The sequence below is a fragment of the Nyctereutes procyonoides genome, unplaced genomic scaffold (assembly GCF_905146905.1).
Source record: "Nyctereutes procyonoides isolate TBG_1078 unplaced genomic scaffold, NYPRO_anot_genome, whole genome shotgun sequence".
Classification (NCBI taxonomy): domain Eukaryota; kingdom Metazoa; phylum Chordata; class Mammalia; order Carnivora; family Canidae; genus Nyctereutes; species Nyctereutes procyonoides.
Window position 1 is genome coordinate 70,792,493 of NW_026575146.1, and position 10,552 is coordinate 70,803,044.

A 10,552-nucleotide genomic window follows, 5' to 3' on the forward strand; every position below is an offset into this window, starting at 1 on the left:
TGTGCCCAGAGATTCACCTTCGGAAAGCCCTACTTGCCACCTGCCTCCTGGGCACCTTTTTCCCTCCTGGACTCAGACACTCTTACAAACCTCCCATGATCTCCAATGTATTCCCTGAAGACTCCATCAGGATCCCTCTATTCAGCTATGGAGTCCCACAGCACATTCCGGACCCCAACAACTCCAGTATTTATGATGGAATAATACACATAAAGATGTCCAAGGACCCACTGACCCCTGATGCCATATTTTCATTTACAATGACCTCACTCCAAATGCTGGCACTTCCATAATCTACTAAATAAAATAATGTCTCTAATGACATACATATTCCAACAAGATCTAGCACCTTCTATGGAAGCACCCCAAATTATCATTTACATACCCCCAAATGCATGTAAAACCTTGGCTTCCAACCTAGTGACAGTTCCCCTAAAATACCAAAAGTAACCCCCAAATCTTCTCTATTTTTCCTATAATTCCACTATCAGTTGCATAATGAGTCTTGCCCTCAAGAGACCCTACAGAAGTCACTTGTGGAGTGGAAGCTGCAGTGCAACTCTTGGATCCACCCACTCAAGACCAAGGCACTCATGTCCATGTAGACTGAAGGGTAAAGAGCCAGTCATGATGGCCAAGGAACGAAAAGTTCAGTCCAGTACAAGGACAAAGACCTGAGACAGAAAAGGTTTTGGTGTTTGGTAACAGAGGAAAGGCAAATGTGACTAAGGCACAGGTAGCTCTAAGAGGGTAAGCTCTCAATATGAGGCTGGCAGGAGTCCTGATGACACAGAGCTCAGCAGCCTCAGTAAAGAGCCTGGATATGCAGGGATGGGGAAGTGGGAGGTAAAGGGGTAAAATATACATTTCTTAAAATTTACCATTTTAACACATTTTACTTACTATATAGTTCAGTGGTATTAAGGACATTCACACTCTTATGCAACCATCACCACCTCTATCTCTGGAACTTTTTTATTTTTTAAAAGATTTTATTTGATAGAGTGAGCAAGAGCACGTGCACACACAAGGACAAGGTGGTGGGTAAGGGGAGCAGAAGGAAAAGGAGAAGCAGACTCCCTGCTAAGCAGAGAGCCCCATGTGGGGCTTGATCCCAGGACCCTGGCATCAAGACCTGAGTTAAAGGCTGACACTTAACTGATTGAGCCACCCAGGCGCCCCTATCTCTTGAAATTTTATCTTCCCAAAACTCTATAGCCATCAAACAATAACTGCCCATACCTCCTTGTCCCCAGCCACTGGCAACCACCACTCTACTTTTCTATATCTATGAATTTGGCTACTTTAGGTAATTTATATAAGTGGATAAACACATTTGGCCTTCTGTATCTGGCTTTTTATGCAATTAGCATATTTCCAAAGTTTATCCATGTTGTAGACTATTTCAGAATTACCTTCCTAAATTTTTAAGGCTGAGCAATGCTCTCTGTTGGATGTATACACCACCTTCATTTACCCATTCATCCACTGATGCACATTTGGGTTGTATTTATCATTTTGGCTATTATGAATGCTGTAATGAACACATGTGTAAAAATACCTATTGGGGTCCCTGCTCTCTATTTCATTGGTACACACCCAGAAGTGATATTGGTGGGGGATCCCTGGGTGGCTCAGTGGTTTAGACCCTGCCTTAGGCCCAGGGCATGATCCTGGAGTCCTGGGGTCGAGTCCCCCATCAGGCTCCGTGCATGAAGCCTGCTTCTCCCTCTGCCTATGTCTCTGCCTCTCTCTCTGTGTCTCTCATGAATAAATAAAATCTTAAAAAAAAAAAAAAAAAGAAGTGGAATTGGTGGATCAATGGGTAATCTATCTTTAATGTTTTGGAAATCACTACACTCTTTTTCATAGGGGCTACACCATTACATTCCTGAAGGATTCAATTCCTTCAGATCTTCTCCAACACTTATTTTGGTTTTGTTTTAATAGACATTGCTAAGAGTGTGAAGAGTATCAAGGGTATCTCAATGTGGTTTATATTTGCTTTCCAAAATGATAACTGATATTGAGCATTTTTTCATTGGCTTACTGTATGCCTCGTCTTTGAAGAAGTGTCTAATCAAGTCTTTTGCCCGTTTTTATTTTTATTTTTTTAAAGATGAGATGTTCCCATTTTTATTATATTTTTTAAATGATTTATTTATTTATTTACTTATTCATGATAGAGAGAGAGAGGCAGAGACACAGGAGGAGGGAGAAGCAGGCTCCATGCCGGGAGGAGCCGGATGTGGGACTGGATACTGGGACTCCAGGATCATGCCCTGGGCCAAAGGCAGGCGGCGCTAAACCGCTGAGCCACCCAGGGATCCCCCTTTTGCCCGTTTTTAAAATTGAGTTGTATGTTTTAGTAATTCCTGAATTGTAGGTCTTCATATATTCTGGATAATAGTTCCTTATAAAATATGTGATTGGCAAATATCTTCTCCCATTCCGTGGAGAATTGCTTTTCCCCATCAATAAATTTCTGATGTACAAAATGTTTAATTTCGATTAAGCCCATTTATCTATTTCATCCCAAGCTGCCTATGCTTTTTGGTGACATATCCAAGAGCATGGATTTTTTTATGATGGCAGTGGGACACCTGTGCAGAGTTTAACGCTGGAACTGACAAGATCTGACTTCAGATTTACTCTGTAAATTTATTGTCTGAGCCTTTGCCCTGCTTCTTTCCTCAGTTTTTATCATTGTTGGGCTGGGGCCATCTTTAGCTTCTAAGTACCACTGTTACCCTCTTGCAGAAAAGTGCCACACAGACACACATACAAAACTGCCAGTCACTTCAGGGTTCAGAAACCCTGCTCTTGTCCATCATCTCCACGCTGCAGCTGGGTTCACTAAGGTGCAGAAGGAAAGCTTTTTTCACAAATTCCCTCAGAACATCTGACTTCAGGGAGAATTGCGTGTAACTGAATTTTGAAAGCGCGGCCTAAATGAAGCAGGGGGCACTTTGTCTTTATCAGCTCGTAACCTTTTAAAAAAATTCCAGGATCAGGAGGTTCTACCTGTAACTCTCGATCCAGGATCGAGAGTTCAGGCCCCACGGAGTCCTGGCCTCCCTCCCGCAGCCACGGCTTCCACGAGGCCCCCCAATCCTCGCCTGGGGGAGGGGACCCGCTCCGTGACTCCCCGCCGCCTCCCGGACCTAAGTCCCTCCTGAGAGCCCGCCCCGAAGAGAGGGCCCTTCCCGGGCATCGGTCCTCTCTCCACAGGCGGGGCTGCCCCGCGGAGACCTCAGGAGGCTGGGGGTCTGCGCAATCCCAGGGCCAGGGCCAGCCGCCGGGCTGCGGGGCGAGGCGCACGCGCCCCTCTCCCTGTTCTCACGCGGCGCGAGGGGCAGGGGCGCCGGGGACTGCGTGGGCCCGAGGCTCGGAAGACCCCAGGCGGGGATGGCCTCTGCACCAGCTGAACCAAAACCAGCCGGACCTCCGGGGCCGCAGCGCCGCCCGCAGGGATCCGTGTCTCTCGGCGACGCGGGACTTACCGCGGTGGGAGGCGCAGGTGAGGGGACGCTAACGTGCGTGGAGAACCCAGAACAAGGGGTGCAGGCCTGAGGACAGAGACGCTCACGTGGAGAACAGAAAAGACCGAAAACAGTCGAAACCTTGGCGATCTTCTAAAGGCTCTAGCCGCTTGGGGGAGGGGAGGCTGTAAAAACTGCGCGTGCGCGCCGGTAGAAGAGCGGCACTGAGGCGTGGCCTTGGGGGGAGCGCTTCCGGCAAAGGGTCGGGGTAAGATAGGTTTCGGGAGAGTGCGAGAACTTGGCTGACCTGGGCTGGGGCGTGTCTCTCCCGGCAATAGCCCGGCCGGTTGTGAAGAATGGGCTGGCCTGGACGCTCTCCTACTGAGGGTGGGGTTGGGGCGGGGCCTGGGAGAAGCGCTTCCGGCAACGACCGGGACGCGCGCTCTGGCAAGTCCTAGGCCGTAGTTCCCGGGGCTGGGGTGGGGCGGAGCTTTGGGGAAGCGCTTCCGGTAATGGGAGGGAAACGGATAGGACTCCTGGAGAAGGGCAGGCGAGTGGGGCGGTACCCAGGCGGAGAGCTTTTAGTACTGGGCGCCCACAAGGGTCCTCCTGGCTGGACTTTCAGGAGCGAGGCCAGGACTGTTGGGCGGGGTCTTGGGTGGGGCTTGGTTTCCTCCCGACTCGCCCCCAAGTTCGGAATTTCCAACCCTTGAGTTTGTGTCGTGTCGAGGATTGCTGCCTGCGTATTCTAAATTGGTGTCTGACGTAGAGCTACAGTCGTTTGGGCCGATTGTGTTGAAACCTAACATGCTGGGATCCCTGGGTGGCGCAGCGGTTTGGCGCCTGCCTTTGGCTCAGGGCGCGATCCTGGAGACCTGGGATCGAATCCCATGTCGGGTTCCCGGTGCATGGAGCCTGCTTCTCCCTCTGCCTATGTCTCTGCCTCTCTCTCTCTCTCTGTCTCTCTCTCTCTCTCTCTGTGACTATCATAAATAAATAAGTTAAAAAAAAAAAAAGAAACCTAACATGTTTACGTTTTCTGAAAGTGAGGCGAAAAAACAGCTTTATAAAAAAAAAAAAAAAAAAAAAAACCAGCTTTATCCTAGAGGTAGTTATGTGCTTCCTGGGAGAGGCGAGCCAGACTCGGTGGTCTGGGACCTCGACTTCCATGGGGAGTGGATGTGGGGCCAGCGCTGGATCCAGAATTTAATTTAAGCAATTTAGTTAAGCGAGAAATGAACCCATCTGTACTAGAGTTGCAAACTGGAATGTGAAGTGTGAAAACTGATGCGAAATGTGCCATTTTTACCAACATTATTTAGTCAGAATTCAACCAGAAATCCGCCATAAGGAAAATTCTGGAAAAAGCACAAATACGTGGAGGTTAAATAACATGCTACTAAACAATAAGTCAAATAATAAAAAGGTCAAAACTTACATGGAAACAAATGAAAATTAAAAAAGACAACTGTCTAAAATCTTTGGGATGCAGCAAAAGCCATTGTAACAGGAAAGCAATACAGGCCTACGTCCAGAAGCAAGAAAATCCCAAATAAACAACTTACACTAGAGGGAGCTAGAAAAAGAATGAACAAAACCCAAAACCAGCAGAAGTGAGGAAATAATAAAGATTAAAACAGAAATAGATGAAATAAAAACTAAGAAAATAATAACACAAATAATAAAACCAGGAGCTGGCTCTTTGAAAGGATCAACAAAAATCAATAAACCTCTAGTTGAGCTCATCAAAAAAAGGAAGAAAGGACTCATAAAATCAGAAATGAAAGAGGAGAAATAACAGCTGACACCACAGAAATATAAATATTTGTAAAAGAATATGAAAAACTGGGATCCCTGGGTGGCGCAGCGGTTTGGCGCCTGCCTTTGGCCCAGGGCGCGATCTTGGAGACCCGGGATCGAATCCCACGTCGGGCTCCCGGTGCATGGAGCCTGCTTCTCCTTCTGCCTGTGTCTCTGCCTCTCTCTCTATGTCTATCATAAATAAATAAATTAAAAAAAAAAAAAAAGAATATGAAAAACTGGGGCAGCCCCGGTGCTGCAGCGGTTTAGCGCCGCCTGCAGCCCGGGGTGTGATCCTGGAGACCCAGGATCAAGTCCCACATCAGGCTTCCTGCATGGAGCCTGCTTCTCCCTCTGCCTGTGTCTCTGCCTGTCTCTTCGCTCTCTCTGAATGAATAAATAAAGAATCTTTAAAAAAAAAAGAATATGAAAAACTATATGCCAACATATTAGACAATCTAGAAGAAATGGATAGGTTTCCAGAAACATAAATTACCAAAACTGAAGTAGGAAGAAATAGAAAATTTGAATGACCAATTACCAGCAATGAAATTGAATTAGTAATCAGAACACTCCCAACAAACAAAATTCCAGGAATAGATGGCTTCACAGGCAATACCCTGATACCTAAATCAGATAAAGACACAACAAAAAAAAGAGAGAGAGAGAGAGAGAGAGGCCAATATTCTTGATGGACATAGATGCAAAAATCCTCAACAAAATACCAGCAAACCAAATCCAACAATTTATTTAAAAAATCACTCACCGCAGTCAAGCAGAATTTATTCCCAGGATGCAAGTGTGGCTCAATATTCACAAATCAATGTGATAAGTCACATCAGTAAGAGAAAGTATAAAAAACATGATTATTTCAATAGATGGAGAAAGCATTTGACAAAGTACAACGTCCATTTATGATAACCCTCAGCAAAGTAGGTTTAGCACGAACATACCTCACCATAATAAAAGGCATAATAAAATAGGGATAAAGTTAACAAAAGAGATGAAACTCTTCTACTCTGAAAATTATAAAACATTGATGAAAGAAACTGAGGACAACACAAAGAAATGGAAAGCCATTCCATACTCATACTCACACGTTGGAAGAAAAAAAAATTGTTAAAATGTCTACACTACCCAAAGCAATCTACACATCTAATAAAATCCCTATCAAAATACCAACAGCAGGGGATCCCTAGGTGGCGCAGTGGTTTAGTGCCTGCCTTTGGTCCAGGGCTCAATCCTGGAGACCAGGGATCGAGTCCCATATCCGGCTCCCTGCAAGGAGCCTGCTTCTCCCTCTGCCTGTCTCTCTCTCTCTCTCTCTCTCTCTCTCTCTCTCTCTCTCTCTCTCTGTGTGTGTGTGTCTATCATGAATAAATAAATAAAATCTTTAAAAAAAAATACCAACAGCATTTTTCACCTAGAACTAGAACAAGCAACCTTAAAGTTTGTTTGGAAACACAAAAGACCTGGACTAGCCAAAGCAGTCTTGAAAAGGAAAAGAAGAGGAGGGGAAGGGAAATAAAAAATTAAAAAAAAAAAACAAACCCGGAGGTACCTCAAGTTCTATCACAAAATTTTAGTAATCAAAACAGTATGACAAAAGTAGACACATCAATAGAACAGTATAAAAAACCCAGAAATAAACCCAAAATTAAATGGTCAATTAATCTCTGACAAAGGAGGCAAGAATATGCAATGAGAAAAAGTCGCTTGAAAAAACTGTATTGGGAAAACTGGACTACTTAAATTATACACACACACAAAAAAACTCACAATGGATTCAGAGACCTGAATCCTAGAGACCATAAAAATCCTAGAAGAGAGACAATGGTTTCTCTGGCATTGCCAGAGCAACATTTTCCTAGGCAAGGGAAATAAAAATAAACTATTGGGACTATAAAAAAATAAAAAAAAAACTTCTGCACAGTGAAGGAAACAATCAAAAAAACTAAAAGGCAGCCTATAGGAATGAGAGAAGATATTTGCAAATGGCATATCTGATAAAGGGTTAGTATCCAAAAAATATAAAGAACTGATACAACTCAACATAATCCAATTTTTAAAATGGGCAGAGGGATCCCTGGGTGGCGCAGTGGTTTAGCGCCTGTCTTTGGTCCAGGGCGCGATCCTGGAGACCCGGGATCGAATCCCACGTCGGGCTCCCGGTGCATGGAGCCTGCTTCTCCCTCTGCCTGTGTCTCTGCCTCTCTCTCTCTCTCTCTCTCTCTCTCTCTCTCTCTCTCTCTATCATAAATAAAAAAAAATAAAAGTATAAAAAAAATAAAAAAAAAATAAAATGGGCAGAAAGCATGAATAGACATTTCTCCAAAGATGACATCCAGATGATCAATAGATACTTGAAAAGATGCTCAACATCACTGATCGTCAGGGAAACACAAGTCAAAACTACAATGAGATAGGAACTCACACATTGTCAGAATGGCTAAAATGGAAACTAGGGGCAGTCTGGGTGGCTCAGGGGTTCAGTGCCTGCCTTGGGCCCAGGGTGTGATCCTAGAGACCTGGGATCGAGTCCCACGTCGGGCTCCCTGCATGGAGCCTGCTTCTCACCTCTGCCTGTGTCTCTGCCTTTCTCTTTCTCTCTGTGTGTGTCTCTCCTGAATAAATAAAATCTTAAAAAAATAATAAAAATAAGGGGCAGCCCGGGTGGCTCAGTGGTTTAGCGCTGCCTTTGGCCCAGGGCCTAATCCTGGAGACCTGGGATCAAGTCCCCCGTCAGGCTCCCTGCATGGAGCCTGCTTCTCCCTCTGCCTGTGTCTCTGCCTCTCCCCCTCTCTCTCTCTGTCTCTCATGAATAAATAAACAAAATCTTTAAAGAAAATAAAATAATAAAATGGAAAACGGGAAAACGAGTGCTGGTGAGGGTGTGAAGAGAAAAGAAATCTCTTGCCTCTGTTGGTAGGAATGCAAACTGATACAGCCACTGTGAAAAATGGTATGGAGGTTTCTCAAAAAGTTAAAAATAGAACCACCCTATAATCTGTGGGTTGCACTGCTGGGTGTTTACCCCCAAAACTCAGAAACACTAATTTTCAAAAGGACACATGCACCCTGATGTTTATTGCAACATTATTTACAATGGCCAAATTATGGAAGGAGTCCAAGTGTCCATCAATAGATGAATGGATAAAGAAGATGCGGTATACATACATACAGTGGAATATTATTCAGACATATAAAAGAATGAAATCTTCATTGTTTGTAACATGGATAGAGCTAGAGAGTATAATGCTAAGTGAAATAAGCTAGTCCGAGAAATAAAATAGCATATGATTACACTACTATGTGGAATTTTAGAAAACAAGTGAGCAAAGGGAAACAAGAAAGACAAACTAGGAAATAGAGTCTTAAGTATTGAGAACAAATTGGTGGTTACCAGAGAAGAGATGGGTAAGGGGGTGGGCTGAATAGGTGATGGAGATTAAGGAATACATTTGTCCAGATGAGCACTGGGTGAGGTATGAAAGTGTTGAATCACTATATTGTACACCTGAAACTAATATTATGCTATATGTTACCTAATTGGAATTTAAATTTTAAAAACTTAATAGAATAGTAAAAAACAAATTAAAACTAGCAGCAAACAGTATCAAGTTTCTATCTTTACAGGAAGAGGGGAGGGAAAAGAAAGGAACATTGATGCTAGTTTATAAGACAAATACATAACTTTTTTTTCTTTCAGCTCTTAAAAATCTGCCTGAAGACCACAAAGAACACCACCACATATTTAAAAATCAGCCTGGTTCTCCTGCCCACTCTCCATGCTATGAACTATAATTGAAGGCAGAAGGGTGGAGGTTTGCAAGGGTGAGAGGAAACTGGGCACAGTTGGCCTTTGAGTGGCAGGTAACCTCTGAAACCTGATGGTCCATGGCAGTCAATGATTGCACACCTACAGGACCTTTCTGCCTCACCCCAAACTTGCAGAAGAATGCTCATTGAAAAGAAACCACTTTCCTTTCAAGGTTTATCCTCTGGTTGCTCCAGACTTAGGATTTCGAAGGAAGGTGAAAGGAGGTAAGAGGACTTAAAAAAAGGAGGATGGAGTAATTAAAAAGAAATGAGATTTCCAAAGCTATAGCCTATGTCCCCAAAGTGATCAAATCCGTATTGAGAAAAAGTGTTAAGAAGAGCTCCATCTAAGGCACCAAAAGACTACACTCATGAGAAAATACAGAAGACCAAAACATCAGTTTGATTTTTAAGAAGCGTTACTCCACTGGTGTGGCCCAGACGCCACCACCCAGCACCTAGCCCACGCTGTTCCCTCAGTGAAAGCGGGAAAGGAACGATGTGGAAGTTCCAAGTGCAGACTGTGTGGCCTTGAGCTCCCTGGCCTCCGGTAGGAGCCAGGTGGGGAAACCACGTGCCAGTGGGACTGGAAGGTTCTACCGCCCCGGATGGGAAGTGCAGTGGAGCCACCTGCAGCCAGAGGCTGGCGGCACAGTGCAATCTCCACTGGCTCCCTGCCGACCTCGACCTGGGGTGTCTCCCAGGCGGGCTGAGTGGCCTGCACTGGCTGCACAGGACCCTTCTCTGCAGGGATGCATCCACCGGCAGCAGCCTTACCCCCAGCGTGGCTGAGCACCCAGTGCTTTGGGACCCGCCCAGCACATACCCCCTACTCCACCTTCTTGTCCCTCAGCTTTGGCCTGTTTCACCGCAACACCCCAGGAGAGTTTCCCACAGATACCCCAACTGCCCACAGAGATTCACCCCCTGAAGACTGGGCAACCTCTCTGTGCCATGCTGTGCAGTGGCCTCAGTGGCGCTCTGCATCTGACCGGGTAAAAGCGGGCCTCCCAGGGTGGCGTGGGCTACCCGAGCATCATCCTGCCTGCTCGCCTAGGCCTCGGTGTGCATGGTGCCAACTTAGCTGCAGGTCCTGTCTGCGGAACCACTTTGAGAGCTGGAGACTGAAAGGAGGCATCCAATCAAGGGACTGGAAAGGGGGCAGTGACAGTACTTACTCTGAAGGTTCCAGCTTGTCACTGCCTTGCCCTCCTCACTGTCTGGCCCACACCCTGGATTCCCCCACCAGATGGGGCCAGGGTGTGGGGAACCAATCAGCGAGTAAGCAGAACCAAGATGGAAGTGGTGCTTCAGCAGCTGCAGGGAAGGGGCTCAAAAACTTTTGGTTTCACTGAGTTTTAGGGGGACCAGGAGGCTGAAGGAGGCCTGGAGGAAGGCACCTGAGCATGTATATAAGTAGATAATCTTGCTTGCAGGGAATGCCAGGGCAG

The 10,552-nt window shown here is 45.6% G+C and overlaps 1 pseudogene; it reads right to left on the bottom strand.

Annotated features, from left to right (window-relative positions):
* LOC129500189 (zinc finger protein 420-like) overlaps positions 1-3,808 on the bottom strand; it is a 177,796-nt pseudogene extending 173,988 nt beyond the window's left edge.
* Positions 3,809-10,552: the final 6,744 nt, after the last annotated feature.